Source organism: Balearica regulorum, chromosome 2, assembly GCF_011004875.1.
Source record: "Balearica regulorum gibbericeps isolate bBalReg1 chromosome 2, bBalReg1.pri, whole genome shotgun sequence".
In the NCBI taxonomy this organism is placed as follows: domain Eukaryota; kingdom Metazoa; phylum Chordata; class Aves; order Gruiformes; family Gruidae; genus Balearica; species Balearica regulorum.
The window spans coordinates 102,033,284-102,051,977 of record NC_046185.1 but is presented as its reverse complement, the minus strand read 5'-3'; the positions used below and the strand labels follow the sequence as shown (position 1 = coordinate 102,051,977).

The window sequence follows — 18,694 nt, the reverse complement described above, 5'->3', positions numbered from 1 at the left end:
CTTTCAGACCTCTAATCAATCAAGAAATCCCACCACAACCACGTGATCAGTGGCTGTGGGCTGACATTCATGCATGGCAATTTATGACAAAAATCAATAATAAATGTTTCCCTTTTACACGGCTTTTTCAAAATATGACCGCGTTTTACAAAAGTACATTTTTCTGAAGATTGGTTTCTAAATGAATAGCACCAACTTCAAAGCAAATGTTTCTGTGAGGGCTGTTACAACATTTGAGTTCTTACATGATCTTCAAGGCTGCAGTGTGACCTAGGAGGCAGCCATAATGAGACACAGACAGTGAATAAAGCACTGATTTAATTATGTTGTTTGATATATGATGACCTCATCCACTGGTGTTTATACTAATGTAGTACTTGAAATACTTTATCAACATATGGGAAGGCACAGTCTCCAGCCTGAAGAGCTTACAGTCTCAAAGACAGAAACCAGATGAAGGGTGTTCTCTTCCTGTAGCTTGTAGTAGGTTTTGAAGCTTTGCTTGTTTCCATCAGGTCTTAAATATGCACTGAATGCTGGAGAGTGGGTTGCTGAGTGAGTACTCTAAGCTTACTGGACAAAATATCTACTGCATGGTTACCTTCAGGTACAGAAGAAGATTTCCAATATGGTAAGTCTATGTTCTTACGTACAACCAATGACAGGAAGGCGCAAACACTAGTGTGGTAGAGGGAAGCTATAGCTGTTTACAACATCTCCACCAAATTTCTTCAGTTTTGGAGATACCTCTTGCCCCACCATGGGCTTTGACCCACTGTTGTCTGCTGCTACAGAAAGAAGAGTCATGGACAGAGTCGGTACAACCAGCTAGTTCCTTCACTAAAGACTTCCATCAAGGCGACTATGCTGTAACCATCTACCGCCAGAAGACTAACAGTCAAGGTTCAGACTTTGGTTAAATATACATGTATATCTTATTTTGCACTCCTGACTAAGATTCCCTGAAAAAAATATGCAGTAAAGTAACTCTTTATGGTGTTAACGCCATGAAAAACTCCATGAGGAAATGAGTAGTTCTGTATTCAGCACACCATCTGCCAACCACGCAGTAAATAAGGCCATACAAAAAATGGTGAGAAACAAAACATCAACAACCTACCCACTCATTAAGCATTAGCCACACTGTATGCTGAACAATATGCAGGCCTTGTAGGAAAAAAAAATAGTACGTAATCCTCTAATTAAAGGCAATCAAAAGGAATATTTACCAAGAGGATGAACGAGCAGCTTTAATTGTAGAATTTTCTAGCCTTCGATTGCTTGGTTTTGCAACCTTTAAGTTCAGACTTGTTCAGTAATCTAAAGGCCTAACTTAAGGCATTATTTATCTTATTTTACTTCTATACAGGAAACCCACAAAACACATGCAGTTGACACACTTTTACCCTTACTAGGTACGCACACATGTACAAGACCATTGCTTTCACTGACGCCTATCACAGCAACCAGACAAAAAGACAGGTTAAAGATGAGATACCCTAGCTTCATTTTGTTTTAAAGGTAATCCTGGAATAGAAACAGGGCTTCAGTACATTCTTCCTCTTATAGTGAGTTCTCAGCAACACTAGGTTTTAAAACCTCTAATAAAAAAAAAAAAAAAATCCAAAGAGTCCTGCTAGCAAGAAAAAAAAATATGAAAAGAGTATAAATTAAATACATTGTTAGTGGAGAAAATTTATATATACACTTATATACATATATATATATTTGGAAACCTTTAAAATGGTACACAGAAGCTAACCAATGAGAAAGCATTTGTCCAGCAGAACTGAAAAATAGCTGAGACACACTAACATTAAAGTGTTTTCATTTTCTTTTCAAACGCTGGTACAAATTCAGCTAATATCACTTTGTATGATCTCATGCTGGGATAGGAGCCAAAAGTTTCACTTGAAATCTTTGCAGTTATCAGATCTGGAAAGCTTTTCAATCACTTAAGTTTGAGAAGCATTAAAAAAAAAAAAAGGGGAAAAAAAGAAAAAACAGAGATAAAAGGCCAGGGGCTTGAAACATTTATCACTTCATCATAATCTTCCATTTGATGCTAGGTCAGCATCTTTACAGATACAACAGAATGCTTGCTCTACCTATATTTTGAGAGGTTTTGAAAAAAAAATAAAATTAATGAACGTACAGGGTTAGAAACACACACAGAGCAACAAGGCCAGGCAATCCATATGGAAGACAAGCTCCTTAGCTAGCATGCCCGGGAATGGAAATGCTCCTAGGCATAAAGGGAGGTTTCCAATACTTGCTGCCAGCAGCAGAAAGCTGCAAACACGCAGCCACGTTGCTTTGGTGTCCGCCTTGCAAGCACCAGATCTGCCATACAGGGGGGATGGCAACCAGATACGCACACAGGTGAGCACGATGCTCCCTGAAAGGTCAGGATCGATACAGCTGGACAAGCTTGACCCTCTGCTGTGCCGTGGCACCAGGGATCCCAGACTTGCCCGTACCACAGCTCAGCCACCAGCACCTCCCTCTTACCACAGCCAGGTGCCTGGGAAGCCAGGACAAGTTCACAAAGCCCTCAGACTGGCCCAGACCAAGGCTGAAAGAGGAAGATGATGGGATGGATGTCCAGGAAAGCCCTGCTAGAAGCAAACGTTAGCAACATATTTAAGCAATTGCTAAAATGGGAGACTTCCAGCTCCATACGACAGCACGTAGGGAGTGCATGAGGACAGATCAGGTAACAAGTACTTTTCTGGCACCTGCAGTCTCCACCTGATAAAACCAATATACCACAAACACTTTGCAAGCACAGTTGTAGCCAAAGGAAAAGCAGGCCCATGGTAAAACTGAATACAACCACAAGCGCAGAGTGCTCTACACCTTGCCAAGCTGATTGCTGTTTTGAGAGACTGTGCCAATTTGTGAGTTATTAAGGCAGCTTCAGACCTGCTCTGGTTTTGGACAGGAGCCACATCTCACCAAGTGACAGCTCACCTACCCACTACAGGACAAATGCTACTCATGCAAAGCCTGAATCTTTAAAACATTCACAACCATTTTAATATCTTGCCCTCAGAGCAGTGAATGTGCAGGCCAGCATATAACTAGACTTCCTTACAACAAACGTCAAAATGAAGTTTTAAAGTATTATTTTTTCTAAGCAAGCCAGTCTATGAAAGACAGGAAAACACAGAGCACATTTTTAGAAAGCACCACAAGACACTCAGGTGTGGGTTTGTAGGTTCATGGTTACTCAGTGTGTGACCATAGGCAGCCTCCTCCTTGAAAAATAGAAAATACAGAAAGTACTATCAAAATGTTTTTATTGCTTTCCCACACTTATATTAAAGCATTCTTTGTGCATGCAAGCAAATCGAGTAAGCTTTTTCATTTCCTTGCTTGAGGAAAGTTTTTCCTCCCTCCAATAAGAGCTGCCATTCACATTATACTGGTGAACAAAAATGAGAAACCCGGAAATTGAATCTTACCACTGTGTCTTTCCTGACGCAGATCCCTGCTCTCCCATTACTTTCCAAAACTCCCTCTCAAAACACTTGTTTTTTCATTATTGCGTGCACATTTCTCACCCCTTTGTTCTTTCCTCTTATTCAGAAAGGTCTTATTTCTGGTTCCCTGACTTTGTCTTCACCTTTCCTCTCTCACCAACTGCAGGGGAGATTTTCATACTTGCTCTCAAGTACAGCCCACCACGAAACATCTCTGGAGGAAAAAAGATGTTTGGAGTGCACAGTTCAACAGAAATATTCCCACCCACTTCACCCTCTACTGCATCCTTTCATCCTGCTCTTTGTTCTGGAGAAGCCACAAAAGTCAGTACTCCCATTTGTTTTCTTCCTTCACCCACTGAGCTCCAGATGCTACGACACGCCTCTGACACCCACTTTGCTCTGCTGTCTACCTTCTCCCCCTCTAAGTGCTGGGATGCTTCCATACCTCATTGCATCCTCCTCCACCTCACCGTGTACCTTCTCTTCCTCTCCAGCACACACTTGCTCCTGCTGTAGATTTCTGCTTCAGATGAAGCCTCAGACTTCCTCCCTGACACCTTCAACACAATAATATCCTCTTTTCTTCCTACACCATCCGAGGCACTTCTCTTGGGCTGCACGGTTGTAGGCAGCATGGCAACATCTCAGTTCTGGCCCTCTGAAGCTGACAGAGTCCTGTCCAGATCCACCTCTTCTTCCCCTCCCTCCCCTTTTTGGCATTGCCTGCCCACATGTGCATAAGGAGAAGAGTCAGGAGGTCATCCCAAGCTGCCCTGAATGGTGCATTTTCAGCCCTGCACATGGCTTAAACAGACAAAATGAATCTAAGCTACAAGAAGGTTTAAATTAATACAAAGATACTGCTACTACTCTGCTGGTGTTAGAGCTCATTTTTACTAGTTCTTAACTATTTCTTGTTGTATCACAGCTTGGTGGAAGAGTTGTCTGGTCAGCAATACCTGCAATCAAAAGCTCATCCTGTTATGCACTGCTCAGCATTAGTAACTACACAGGACCACATATACACTCCTGATGGGCCTGTATAGAGGCAGAAGTGAGAACACTCTGCCAAAGGCCAGGAGTCCAACACCTTGTGCTTTTCCAACAGGAATTGGACCTACTTACTTTGAACAGGTTGTACTAAGTAGCATAGATCTTATTTACTGGTCAGTACCTGAAGGTGGGTACTAGGTGCTAGGTACTCCCAAAGTTGGAAGAAATAAGAACATCAGATTTACTTTCCACAAAAAGATCACGTGCCTTTTTCTAATTATGTCCCCATGTATCTACAGTCAGAGCCAAAGACAGACAACCTGAAGTGAACTCCCATTTATCCCCCTAATAGGTTTGCCCCCCTATTTCTCTCTTCCCCTCTGAGGGCAGGGAGGGAGGCAAGGAGATACCCAAGCTGGGTTTGCAGCCACTGGAACGAACTCGCATACCTCCACTCTAAGAGGCTTCGCAAGCAGCCCAGATGTGGTATGGACATATCTGGTGCTGACCTGCCTGTTTCACTAACAAATACATTGCAGGGGTCTAATAAAGCTCCACCTCCAGCTCTTCTCTGGTGGCAGCCTTACTCAGAATTGCTTCAAGAAAGGCTAAATTCATTTTGTCAGTTCAGATTCTTTGATGTTGGGTGGAAAGCTTCCAAATATAAGAAGCTCTACATCAGCGAGAGCGGGGGGAGGGAATGAAGGTGGAGGCATTTATAGAAAAACCTCACTCCACTTTTTATGGAAACCCTCTTACTTCTGAACAGGAACAGAAAACTCTGAAGGCTGATGTTTGTAATTAAGAGATGTATCTGCAGCGTCTGAAATTTCTTCCATTCTTACATACAGCCATTTCAATTGTATCTTCCTGTTTTGACTAAAGACCTTCTGAAGTAAAAGGACTGCATTAATTACAAATTATCCCATAATTCACTCACCTGTCTTTCCTGGAGCAGGAAGGAGGGGAGTTCAGAATCCTCCATGTAAATCCTTCAATCCCATTCACACTTACTTCAGAAGTGTAAATCCTCACACTGCTCTGTGACTCAAGCCTGAAATAAAGAAAAGAACAGGACCGGAGCGCTTAGTAATTTTATGTAATAAAAGTAAAACTATAATAATAGGTGCTTTAAAACAATTAGTTCATAGAATCATAGAATCATTTTGGTTGGAAGAGATCATTGAGTCCAATCGTTACCCTAGCACTGCCAAGTGAAACCACTAAACCATGTTCCTAAGCACCACATACTATATTATGTCTTACAGACACTTAAATCAAAGACATTGCTCTAATTCAAGGTCAAATAACTGTAAGATGACAGAAGACACAATGCTTTTATATGACATGGCTCTGTCTTTCAGAATTTTTCCTGTTCCGTTAAAATAAATCCCAGTTAGGCACCACAAGCTCTTCAGTTACTGGAAGAAGTCCAAAAATCCTGTCAGGATGCTTCCTCACTAAAAAGTTTTTGAGCAGAAACTCAACCTGGATCACGGTCTTAAAACACAGCCTTGAGAAATAAAATTTATTGAACTTTCATGCTACAAAAGGGAAGCCAAATTGTGTCAACAGAAGACAAGTCTATCTTCAGAAACACATTTTCTTGTTCTCTGCAGTTGCTAGCTTTCAGTGCCTTTTATTTATTTTACCAAATCAGCTCCAAATGCAGGATAAAGGTGCTGGGCAGGGGTGATGTGCCTGTAACACTGCAGAGCCCTGCGGGCAGCCTTCCAGCACATCAACCCTCAACAGCACACCTTCTGCCACTGCCTGAGGCACACACAATAACTCCTGCCCCTCTTGGAAACACAGGCTACAGCAGGACGGCAATTGCAGTTTTAACAGCCAAAAGGTAAGAGCTGGACTTAAGGCTCACTAAGTAAACAGTAATTAGCGTAGCTATCGTGTTGGATCTTTTAAGTACAGAAAACTCCATGTTTGCACATCATTTGTGCAAGTATATTCTCATGAAAATATGTTCTCATGCCACTTATTTCTTATTTCTATGTTTATACTTAATTTTTATATAGCATTATTATGAATACCAGTATTGTCAATTATACTGTATGCATTTCTGTGTGCATGTGTATATGTGTGCGCATACGTGCAGCATCCAATTCTATAAACTTCAAAGAAAATCAAAATAAGCAGTCTGAAATCACAAAGTTTTAAAGTACACATCTGTAACACTGAACCATGCGGCATGAACTAAAGACACTGAGGCAGATTTGTGGCATCCAGAGATTCAACCCTATGAACATCATGAGAGATTCTTCCAATGCTCAGAAAGTCAAATAAAAGCTCACTTCTGGAAAACATTCTGAAAATCCTGAGGAAGATAAAAGAAAGGACATTTTGTCAGCAATAAACTTTTGTTATATCTAAGAATAAGTGCACCTTTGCTTTTTTAATGGTATGAATAAAGCACATTGGGGTTGATCAAAGTCAGGAAAAGTTCAAGCCTAAGCCACCTGGATAGTACGATCCTTGTCCAAATTAAAAGCTGAAGAGTTAAAATAAAGGAAAACAAAAGCCTTCATGTTAAAAAAAAAAAAAGGTTGAGGGGGGGAAGCACTTAAGATTGGATTAAGTGCTTCACAGCCAGAGCAGCCAGTAGTCACCAGCTCACATGGTGAGGTTCTGTAGCACATACTAAGAAACACTTTCAAAAGCACAGATACAACATTTTGACCACTGTGGTATATCAGAAAGATCCCACACTACACATGCACACAGAAGGCTGTAAGAGTTACAGCTGAGGTCACTGGCTTGACAATCCAGCAGTTTGCGGTTTATGCAAATAGCTGGTTTGGGAGCTTGTAATCAGTTTTTGTATAATCATGATGTGTGTATAGTGTAATGTTCTCTGCACATGCTGGAAATACGTCCAAAATAACTATGCAGGGCTAGGGGAGCTTAGCCTTAACAGACTTCTGGTGGTTCAGTTTACACCTGGAGCAGATACAGCATCTACGAACACAAATCTCTATTACAAACTTATCTGATTGTATGGGACTAAACATAAAATGCTGCATTCAATTACCTTGCTGAGGAATGTACTGCACATTAAACTAGTAATGGAGAAAAGATCACTGAACTTCACAATTGGTAAGTCCTACCTTCAAAACATACAGCCTCATGTTTTCTAATTTAAGCAGCTAAAACTGCAAAAAATGAAAGATACCCATGGAAGCCTCTGGGTGGTGGAAATCACACGAGCTTGGACACCTCCGGCAGCTACAGAAAAGATGAAACCTAAATTTGATTGATCAATCAAACCTAGCATCATAAAAAAAGTTGCTCAGATCCTTGGCTTTAATGACTGGATCACTTTTTGTGGACCACAAAGAAGTCCTCTAGCTTCCTCAGCTCAAACAGAAGGGCTCATTATTAAGCAACTAACACATGAAGCAAGTATGGTCTGTAAATGTTCATAACAACTCTCTCCCCATGCACTTTGTGCTGGCTGCAAAGACTGCTGCAAAGCCCAGCTGTCACCAATATCTATGATAGCTTCTTCAAACACATGGACAGACACACACCTTAAAATCTGCCAGCAGCTGGTGTGAACAAGGAAAGCCAGAAGTCTCAAATAGCTCTGGAAGAATCACTTTAAATGCATATTTTTTGCTCAAGAGTTAAAACTAAAAATGTATGGGCACCAAAACAGAGATGCGTTGTTTAATGGACAGACCTCGAGATTAATTCTCAAGCTTGGACCCACTGAAATCAAAGGGTACCTGGATTTCTTGAATTGGCCCTAAATTCTAACAGCAAACTACGGGCCACAATATTTGCCTCATTTTTGTGCAAGCGAACCTGCACACATAAATCAACCATATTACATTTCCTTATATAGTTTTATAAGACATGGAGAACACAGGGGTTCATGAAAATACATTAGATAGATAAATGGAAGATACATTGCAACTAAGAAATTTGGGTCTGAAAGTCTGCCTGGTTTCAGGTATCTAATTCTGAATGATCTGATTTAAGGTTTATCATAATCTCTGCAAATAGGAAAAGAAAAATCTGTTATTTTTAACACATTCAAAACAATACCATCTTTATTTAAGATTCAAGGTGGCCAGATAGAAGACTTCACTTTATTTTTTTTATGCAACCATGTTGCATATATTCATATATTTCATGAAGGAGCTAACTGAATAATTAAACCAAGATACATGGCTGAGATACTGAAGAGTAAATCCCCTTCTCTGCATAAGCTCTACTACCCAAGCAACCAACAGTAAGTACTTTGATCTATAAGGGGGGGGGGGGAAATTAGAATAGTCACAGAAGCTCAAATCCATTTCAAAAGCCCACCACAGTCATCTGAAATACATTTGCCAAAAATACATAGCAAAGAAAAATGCAGGACCTTCCTAGCGTTTGGGAGAACACGAGGGAAGAGAGGAGGAGAGAAACTGATCAAATAAAGCGTGACAGAATAAATCAGATCACTTCAGTGCATACATCTTCCTCCACAGGATCTGTCTACAAAATATTCATCCAAGGCTGTATGTACACAGACATGGGTATGCCCCTGTGAAGGGGTTGGATCCAGCCCTACCAAAACAGACCTGGCTACCGATCACACCACTGGCCAGGTAGGATGGTGAAATTCCCCTTTTTCCCTGCTTTTAATGCAAGCAAACCAAAGAAAGTAAGGGTCCTGCCCAGCCTGGGCCCGCAGCTGAAGGCAGCGAGCACTTGACAGGCAGCACACTGTTAGGGTCATGCAGGATGGCTTCACACATGAGCAAGACAGGAGTGCCTGCACAGGGAAAGGGGGGACCTCCATCCTGACCCCTCTCTCCCATGGCACCACATTTCAGACGGTGTTGCCTTTGCACCCTGGGCATGCAGAGCTGCAAGGTGCTCGCATATGAAGGGTCGGTCAGGGCCAGGCTAGAGCTCTGCACGTGCCAGGATGCACGAAATCAGTTCAAATGCCCAAAAGCAGGAGCTTCAATTGATATTTACTGACTTTCTGCATTTGCTTTATAACACAGCAGTCTTGCAGAAACACACACGCAAAAGCACTATAGATAGAGCACCATCTATACTCTGAAACCAATGTGAAATAAGGTAAGTTAAAGATCAACTGGTTGTGAGCTTTTCCTGGAAATGCAAATATACTTCTAGAAATTAGTCTTGATGTTCTTCCCTCCTCCAAGAAGTGTTACGCCTGTCCCCACAACCAGAAGGTTTCCTGAAAGATTACTTTCATAACCATCACTACCTCTAACGATCTTTTGACTTATTTTAACAAATAAAATCATATCACTTAGTCAACACAATGCTGATATGACCTAGAGTTTGGCGGTATTGCTTCCAAGGATATTATAAAAAAAAAATGGCAAATTGAGCCTCAGGACCTCAGAAAAGTAATTCATATTTGCATATACCTATTTCAATCCTATCCAATGCAGCCACAGCAGGGAGGGAGGTTTTGGGGCTTGCTTTCTTTGTGATCCATGGGCACCTCAGGAGAGAAGATGGTCTGAATCTCCCCTCTCACCTCGTCATCAAGAAACACAACAGGGAGGAGGTAAACCATACAGATCTGGGTCACATCAATCCAAAGCCTGTATACACTGTGACAGTCACCCCCACTGCCCTGCTTCATGCTGTGATCCCTATCATCCCCCACTGGAGTGGAAGAGGAGGAGGAACAGTGGCAGCAGGAATCCCTTCATCCCCTATCACAGAGAAAAAGTAGCATCAAGATTACCTTCTTGTGCCCTCTCCCATAGGGACAAAGAGAAGGTGCCTGTTATTCATGACTTGAGCTCAGAGCTCAGCATAAAATTAGGGTTCAGGATGAACAAGAAATCCTGAGGGCCCACAAGGAGTGGGGCTGCATAGGCAAGGCGCTGAGAGAACAGGGCTGCAAGAAACTAGGGCTCAGTGCAAAGTCGAGGTTAGAGATAGGGTTAGGGCTGAGAGAAAGATGAAGCATAAGGGCCCAGAGAGAGTGAGGGCTCACCTCTGGCTCAGCGAGTCAGGGCTGCAGGACTTATCTCCCACTGAACTCATCTCCTGCATGCAGGCGAGATGAAAGCTGTAATTTGCCTCTCACAGCTGCTGCTGTAGGTTGCAAATACCTTCAGGCAAACATCCTGAACTTCATTACACCTGACTAGCCCCAGGTTTTTAGCACAACATCCTAAAATACTACCCCCTTCTGCCCCCCATCCCCTGCTTTCAAAGGGGAAAAGGAATATAGATTTATATTCCAACAACACTTCATAACTTTCAGAAGCGCATTCTTATACACGTGCTGTACCCTAACCTAGCCCAAAGCACATGGGCCACAGCTGCAGCAGGTACCCAGGGGCTCTGGGTTCACCTGTACATGAAACCCAGCCCTGAGAGGATTCCATCCTGGGGCTCTCCCCCACCCCACCAGGGGCCTCTGGACCTCCTGGCCAGCACTGCTGCAGCCCCACTTATCCAACTCCACTGCTGCAGGAAGAGCTTTGCTTCTCCTGGGCTTCTCCACTGGAAGCTTCAGACTGAAAGAAAGGTATGCATGCCCAGCAGGTTGAAGAAATGATTTCACAGCAGTTCATTATTTTTAAGTTGGCCTGTTAGCAGATATAAGTACACTACTTGGGTTATCTGGCACTTAATTGCTGGTCACAGCCCTGAATTACCAATCCGACCTCTTAAGACACAAAAACTTTGCATTAATTAAGCTTTGCATCAGAATCAACTCAAAATGGAAAAAGGCGATCTATTTTCTTTTCACTCATTTTCTTCTTGATACGAAAATCTCATTATTTATTTAATACAACCACAATACAGATGAAAACACACACATTCCCTGAAAATTAATTCTAAAGCTAGTGTAACTCTAACTGTAAAACAAGCCTGCCATCTGAAAATTTCATTTAAATTCACCAAGACTGAAAAATATTTTAAATCTATCTTCACATGAAAGTTCACCAAGTGTAGGTCACTAAATCCCTCAGAACAGAAATCTGGGAGTAGAACTTGGAAGTTTGTTCCTTTCAAATTAAAAACTAACATTTCTGTGTCTGAGGAAAAGTTGCACAACCTCCACAACTTGCCACCTAAGCTTCTGTTGTGGTTTTTGTTCTGGTTTTAAATATTTTATAAGGTATAATATTAATAATGACTATCAATGAACAAGGCACATGATAAAGGACATATTTTATCTTTGCTGCTGATAGCACAACACATCCAAGAATGTCCACACTCTTAAATCCTTTCACTGGTCACCAAGTGTAAAAATGGCCTCAAAACTGACATTACTTTAATTCTGTCTTACCCTATCAAATTGTAGCTGAACCATGACTCTGAGCATGGGCTAGCAGAACATCTTGCTCCAAAGTGCTCAGAAAAGAAGCAATTTTGTTTATAATATACATAATCTCTTTTGCATTAATTATTAACATTGAAAGAAAACCAAAGCAAAAATTAATTATGAATATAATCCATTGTACTTCTACAGTTTTCATCCTTTAAAAAAAATTATGCACTTTTTTTCCCCCACATAGTCCTCAAAGAAAGAATTAGCAACTGCTCAGAAATAAACTAAAATTATGAACTTAATTGCACTCATTTGGGGAAGAAGAATAAACGTGGTTTATCTTCAGCTATCATTCTTTTGTAATATAAAGTATAAAAATCATTAAAATGTCTTGAACTCAGGAAGACACCATCAGTTTCAGAGGAGCAAATGAGTTTTGGGTATAAGCTTTTACCAGAGCCAACCCATTCTATGGGGTAGAAGTCAACAACTTTCAATTAGGAATAAGTTCCACATTTTGACACTTTTAAGGAAATTGTCCTGCATTCCTCAAAACTTATCCAATGTTTATTTAGTAGATCATTTATGTATATTTCATATAAAATATTCAGTAAAGTCTCAGGATACTAAGACTCCAGTTTTGTGCACTGTAGACTTAAAAACTAAGTAAATTTCATTTTCTTCCCACTGAAAACCATGACAATTGAAACAAATTTTCTACAATGATTCTTGCATTACTTAATATAGAATTCTACTTAACCTATGCCATCCTGAATCTCACCTTCTTCTATAAGTTACATAGCTAGAGTAGAAGTTGCCAGAGAGAAAACGTCGCAGCCTTTAACTGACAAGAGTCTTATAACTTCTGAGACTGGGCCAGCCACTATATTTTTACAAAAATAGATGCTATTGGGATCTTTATTACTTCTCAGCAGAGAAATAGTTAAAATAAAATACCAAATATTAAATACCAAGCATTTCTGTCTCAGAATCCGGCACTACACAGATGAAAGGGGCAGTTTACACTCCTCTGACCCGTAGCAAAAGAAATCAAGACTTGCATTCAGATCATGCTTGGAAATTTTCTCCGGTATTATGATAACAATATATTTCTATTTAACTCCTTTTCCAACTTTGACTGGTATTTTCTGACAAGAATCTCATTTATAAAAAAAATAAAATAAAATCCTCAGCAGCAGAACAAAAATGTTTCATGAAAACATAACAGATTTAAATAGCTGGTGAGGAAACACAGACCCTAATGGCTTCCCTGGCAAGCCGAGGAGGGACCCAGCCTCCCTGGCCTGGAAAGCCTGCATCAATTCTTGGGTCTGCAGCAGGCAGCTCCCCAAACCAGGCTGGTTCATGGTCCGGAGGAGAACACGACCAAGGGGATTTGGAGACAGACACCCCTAGTTTACAAAATGCAACGTGCTGCAGACATTAATAGTATGCCAAGCAGCTTGTTTCAGCAAAGGTGGCATGGGCAGCAGCGGGATGGCAGGCATCTGTTTGTGGTACGCCCAAACCACAGATGCCCACAAATGGAGAGGTGGAGAAGCAGCACATATTGCAGCTCTGTGTGGGGCACGTAGACGTTAGTATCAAATGTGACTTGATTTTTGAGTGGGCAGTAAGTGACTTGGCTCCAGGACTGCTAACAGCCACATCAACGCTGTGCTGCCTCTGAGCTGTGGTGCAGTCCCACTTTTGGGACCTGAGTTGCTATTTTTACCTTACGCTACATAAAAGCACCCATTTACTCTGAGATGGCTCAGCAAATTCTGAAGCAAGAAGGTGCTGGGGGAGACAGGTTCTAAACTCTCCATCAATCTTTCCTTGCAAAGCCTGCCGCACCACTAGACATACAGATCTGTGGTTTGGGAGTGCTCCCAAGTCTGGGTAGGCACCCCGCACCATGGACCCGACACTGCATGTGGGCCAGACTGGAGCACACCAGCCTCACCACCAAAAGGCCAAGGGAGCAGATAAGCACCCCACTGCGGTACACGTGGACCTGCAGAGATGTCCTCCTCAGAGGTTGGTGCAGCCAGAGCTTAACATATACTACAGCAGGAAAAGCTATTCCAACCAAGGAAGGAACAGCTAGTTCTGAGTTTTTTTGCTTATCAGACAGTTGTTTAGGGGTCAAAGGGAGGAGAGAGATACAAGGAAGGGAAAAGAAAGGGTTTTTTTTAATGGACCCACTGTTAGCTCCTCTAGACTTCACATATAAAAAAAAAAAGCATCATGGTACTTTGCCAAGATGACCAATATTTCTGAAGGAGTTGTTTTTTAAATTGCTTTAATGAAACGAGCTTAAAAGCATCTGTATATTCAGAATTGATGCTGGCTCTCAATATTAAAACCTTATCTCCCTTCCCCCTCTTCCTGACCTGCCATTAAATACAATTAACTCCCATTTTTCCTTCCAATGCTTTATGCTTTCTTGGCAAAGACCAGGCTGCAAAGCCTATCAGAAAGCAGAGAATGGAGGAAGGAAGGATGAAACACAGCAGGAGAGCGGTATCCAAAGCTGATTATTTGAACACAATTTAGCTTACAGTTAATTCACAGCAAGACTTTTCAATGTCCTTATCACCTATGAAGCCATTTCCTCATTACTCATTATCATTACACATAACAAGACAAGGAAAGATGTTTCTGTACAAAATGGAAAACCATTAGCATAGAATCACATATCAGCAAAAGTTCAATGAATTTTAGAAAAGAAACTGATTCTTGCTTCTGTTCACTGGAGAAAACATATAACATTACATCCCACTGAAGTGGATTTGTAGCAACAAAGCTGAACGCCCTCTGCAAAACCCACTGGAATCAACAGAGCTCCTCTCAGAGGGAAACCAAGGACTCCGATCCAGCCTGCACCCTCCAGTTCTCACTCTTGCGTCACACACAGCACACATTTATACTCTGTTTGCCCTGTTACATTTAAATATGGGGAAGGCATCTACAAAGAGAAAGAGAGATTTCTCTAAAGAGAAATCAGTGTAATACACATCTCAACTTTGCTCCTTCCTGGAATCCACTACTAATGTATTTCAGCCAAAAAGCGTACCAGAAACATTTAGCTTATTGACATTTTTTCAAGCTACGGAAAGCAGAACAATTCTTCCATAGCCTTCATTTGTACTAATGCATGATGGAAAAATTGGTTTCACTATCATAGACAAGAAATCTGCCTTCATAGATAAAGACAACTAACTCACGAAGCAAGAATCAAAAGTATTTCAGAGACAACCACAGGTCAACATGACATTTCCTCTGTCTGATCTTGGACTCTGCTAGTACACTGCAAAGGAAAAACAAGCTGATAACATTTGTGGTGTCTTACTATTGAAACCGAGTTTGTGCACACCTGCGAGAGAGCAACAGGCAGATTGCAAACCATTACCCATCTTTGCCAACTGAAGGTATTTTTGTTTTCAATGAACAGAAGTCTGAAAAGAACTACCTCTATGGAGAATGGTAGAATCTCACCAAGTCAGAAGTTGTGGGAAAGATAATATGCAAGAAATCAGACTTTTTGTATTTCTACAAAATAACACTTTGAGCTTTGGAGACAAAACCAACGTTCTGAATATTGATGTCAAAACAAAGAGAATTTACCTACATGTAAGTAAAATCCTCACTGCAAAACTTGGCCATTAAGCTTCATCCCTTCTTCTAATCCCCTGTACTATTCATGTCTTTCAACTGACTGTTTTCTTCTCATTTGACCTGTTTAACCTCACTGTTTAAGCTTTCTACTCCCAGACCACTGCTGCTGCTCTTTCAGCTCACAGATAGGCTTCCATTAGAGCTATTCTCAGCCTGGAGGAATGTTAATTGTTGTAGAACTTGCACTGTAAAAATGAATGTCATAAAAAAAAAAAAAAGAGCTGAACAACAGAAACTCAACCACTAGTCCAACACATTCAGCTCCGTTTCCATCATTGGAAAAATATGAAAGACAAATCAAAACAGAAGTTTTGGGTTTGGATAGAAAAAAAGCAAAAATGTAACTCAACTGAAACAAAAAGTTGAACACGGAAAGAAAACTGTGGAGATGAAATGGCACAATGCAAATACACAAGGAAACCACAAACAGAAATCTTGGCACAGATTGAACTCCAAAAAAACACAGATATCATTGTTTCAAAAAAACTGTAGCCCACCATAACAGAAGAGGTTTCTTTTTCCTTATTGTGCTATCAGGCATTTGCCCCAGCTCCTTTTTAGATATACACACTATGAAAAGACCCATTAGTGAAAGAACCAAACCAAAAACACACCCAACACTTATGTCCAGACATGACTCAATAATTAAAACGTGTCTCTATGTTGAAAAAAAAAAAGTACATTTTTATAGTATAGTTCTGGTAACTTCATTCAATGGACCTTCATGAACTTCAGTTAAAAACACGCGTAAGTGGCCAAGAATGCTATTCTAGTCATACACTCGTTGCACAAGTTGTGAGGACAGGCGCCACCAGGAACAAGTCACCGAGTAGTCAGAGACAAGGCAGCTATGCCAAGAGGACCGGTGGAGTCAGCAAACAAGACATTCACCAAGGTTTCTGCAGAAAAAAAAAAAAAACCAACACAAAGTACTAAAGCGGTTTCTTCTGGGAGACCCAGTAGTTAGAGGCAAACCTTTTTTAAGCTCAGTGGAAAAGACACAGGCAAACGGCACCAGTAAATTATAGAAGCCAATACACCAACCTGCCACAGCTGCAATGTTGTGGCCTCTTCACTGGGCTGAATCCTCAGCTGCTGCCTCCACCTCCTCCCACCACAAAATCCTTTCGCTAAATGCTCGATGAGTCCATGGCCTCACCGCAGTCCAACTTGAAGTCATTTGCTCTCCAGCTTCTCTCCAGCTACAAGTAATACACCAGATTTCTAGATTGCCTTCAAGTCTGAGAAAAAAAGGAGCTCCCAGTCTAGATGTTAAACGTCCTGCTGCAGCCCACAGGTTGGAACAGATCAGGAGGGTCAGATCTGCAGCTCTGACCTGAGCGCGAGGCTCTGAAAGACTTGTGGCACATCGGCATCAGTGAAAAAGCAGAGGGTAAAAGAACATACCACTAGCGTGGCCTTTCCTGTAACCTTATAATGAATGATGCCTCAGACAAAAATGAATGCCTTGTCAGCGGAGGCACCATTTCCCAATTTCTTTCTCTCTTTAAGAAGGCTTTATTCTAATATTCTCTTTTAAGTGCTTAATGGGAAATTAGTATATCTGCTATACTTCAATTCTCTAAATTTCCCTTGGTTACAACAGCACCCCCCTGCCCAGGACACACTGCACACCCTATTCAGGAGCTGACATGTTGGTATTTTGGCAGAGTTGAACTTTTTCCCTTTCATTTTCTTCCTTTGAAGTCTTAAAAGAAATACATCTATCATCTTTTTACCATAAATATAGAAAAGCTCTACCGGTTGACTCTCAGCTATGGATTTTCTATCAAACTTGATGCTCCATGGTCAGGAGAATATTTCCTGCACAAATCCATGTGGGGCTATTGGTGTTAATTCCACAGACCAATGCCCTCTTCATTGGCAATTCATCCTGATACTATTTTGCCTCCAGTGGATTAGCAACTATATAAACTCACCCTCCCCCCCCCAAAAAAAAAAGTATTTTTTACCCTGTTACTGTTTCATCAGTCAGAGTGACAGAATGCACATGCATGTCTGTCATACAAGGGAGGTTTAAATCACCCCTCCTACCCTTAAGTCTTTTATTAGCGCTAACAAATCAGAGTATCAGCCAGGCTGTTTCTTTCATCACATCACTTGCAGACAATCAGTTGTACCTGATAACAAGCTGTCATAACTTCTCCTCTCTGAAGGATACTGCTTTGTCTTCTCACTACCCCTTCCAAGACTGTCCGGCCTAACCTCAAAGGGGGAAGGTAAAATAAATGGCATCTCTGTTAGGGTTTGCCTTCAAACAGAAGAGAGAGAGTAGAAATGGCTGGGAACTGATGCACCAAGACCTGAAAACATTAAGGGAGACATTTCAAACTTCTTCCCAGGTAACTTCATAAGAGATAATTTCAGACTTGAAAGTGCTGTCTTGATTAAGCTACCTCCACTGAAAAAAAAAAAAAGTTACTTCAATCAAATCAAGTGACTGTGGAAATCTCTTTTAAATACCACTGCCTGCAATCTCACCAAGTCCCAGGCGCAGTTCCCAAAGACTTCAATAAAGCCTTTGTCTGGGTTAAGGAGTGCCAGATTTGGCCCACTTTAATACATTAAGTCTGTGGTAGGTGAAAAACTGAAACACAGAGCAGTTGTGAAACTACCCTCATAGCCAAGGAGATAAGAGAAGACGGCACTCGTCCTTCCCCACAGTGGGAGCGTACAGGGGGTGGATGGGAAAGTTAAAGAGGAGGAGGGAGCAGGAGTTTTAGGCTAAAAAGTATGTAATATACTCACAGCGTGGGCTAGAAAGGACTGTGGTATGCTTGTTAGAGAAGTTGGCTGCAGTGGAAGGCTGAGAAAGCGTTCAAGGACGTGTGTGAGAGAGAGAGAGAGAGAGAGAGTGAGTGTGTTAAGGGCCAGGCCTATGCAAGTTCACAAAGTTTAGTCAATTCTCCTGCCAACTCTTCCAGGCTTGAGGCAAATACAGATAACCTTGGCTTCACCCAACTCCAAGCAAACCTTCCCTTCTCACCCCCGCCCTCAATTAGCAAGCTTCAATCCAAAGTGCCTAAAAATAAACTATGAAATCACTTCAGTTACAGCTCTAGTAATGCACTTTTTCATAAACTTCTCCATATCACTGAAATGCTCCAAATCTCATTTGTTAAAGACCTGATTTGTTAAAAAAACAAATAAATGCATGGGAGGGGTGATGTCGCTTAACTTCCAGCAGGTCTTTACTCTTGCATCACAGTTTTTCTACCCCTGCAGT

At 41.4% G+C, this 18,694-nt stretch overlaps 1 long non-coding RNA gene across 7 annotated transcripts in view; it reads right to left on the bottom strand.

The window, feature by feature from the left end:
* Positions 1-18,694, bottom strand: part of LOC142600477 (uncharacterized) — a 288,877-nt gene that overhangs the window by 146,522 nt on the left and 123,661 nt on the right. For all 7 annotated transcript variants that reach the window (XR_012833980.1, XR_012833977.1, XR_012833975.1 and 4 more), the window contains one exon: positions 5,422-5,535. This is a non-coding gene — a long non-coding RNA (uncharacterized LOC142600477). The remainder of the gene's footprint in view (positions 1-5,421; positions 5,536-18,694) is intronic.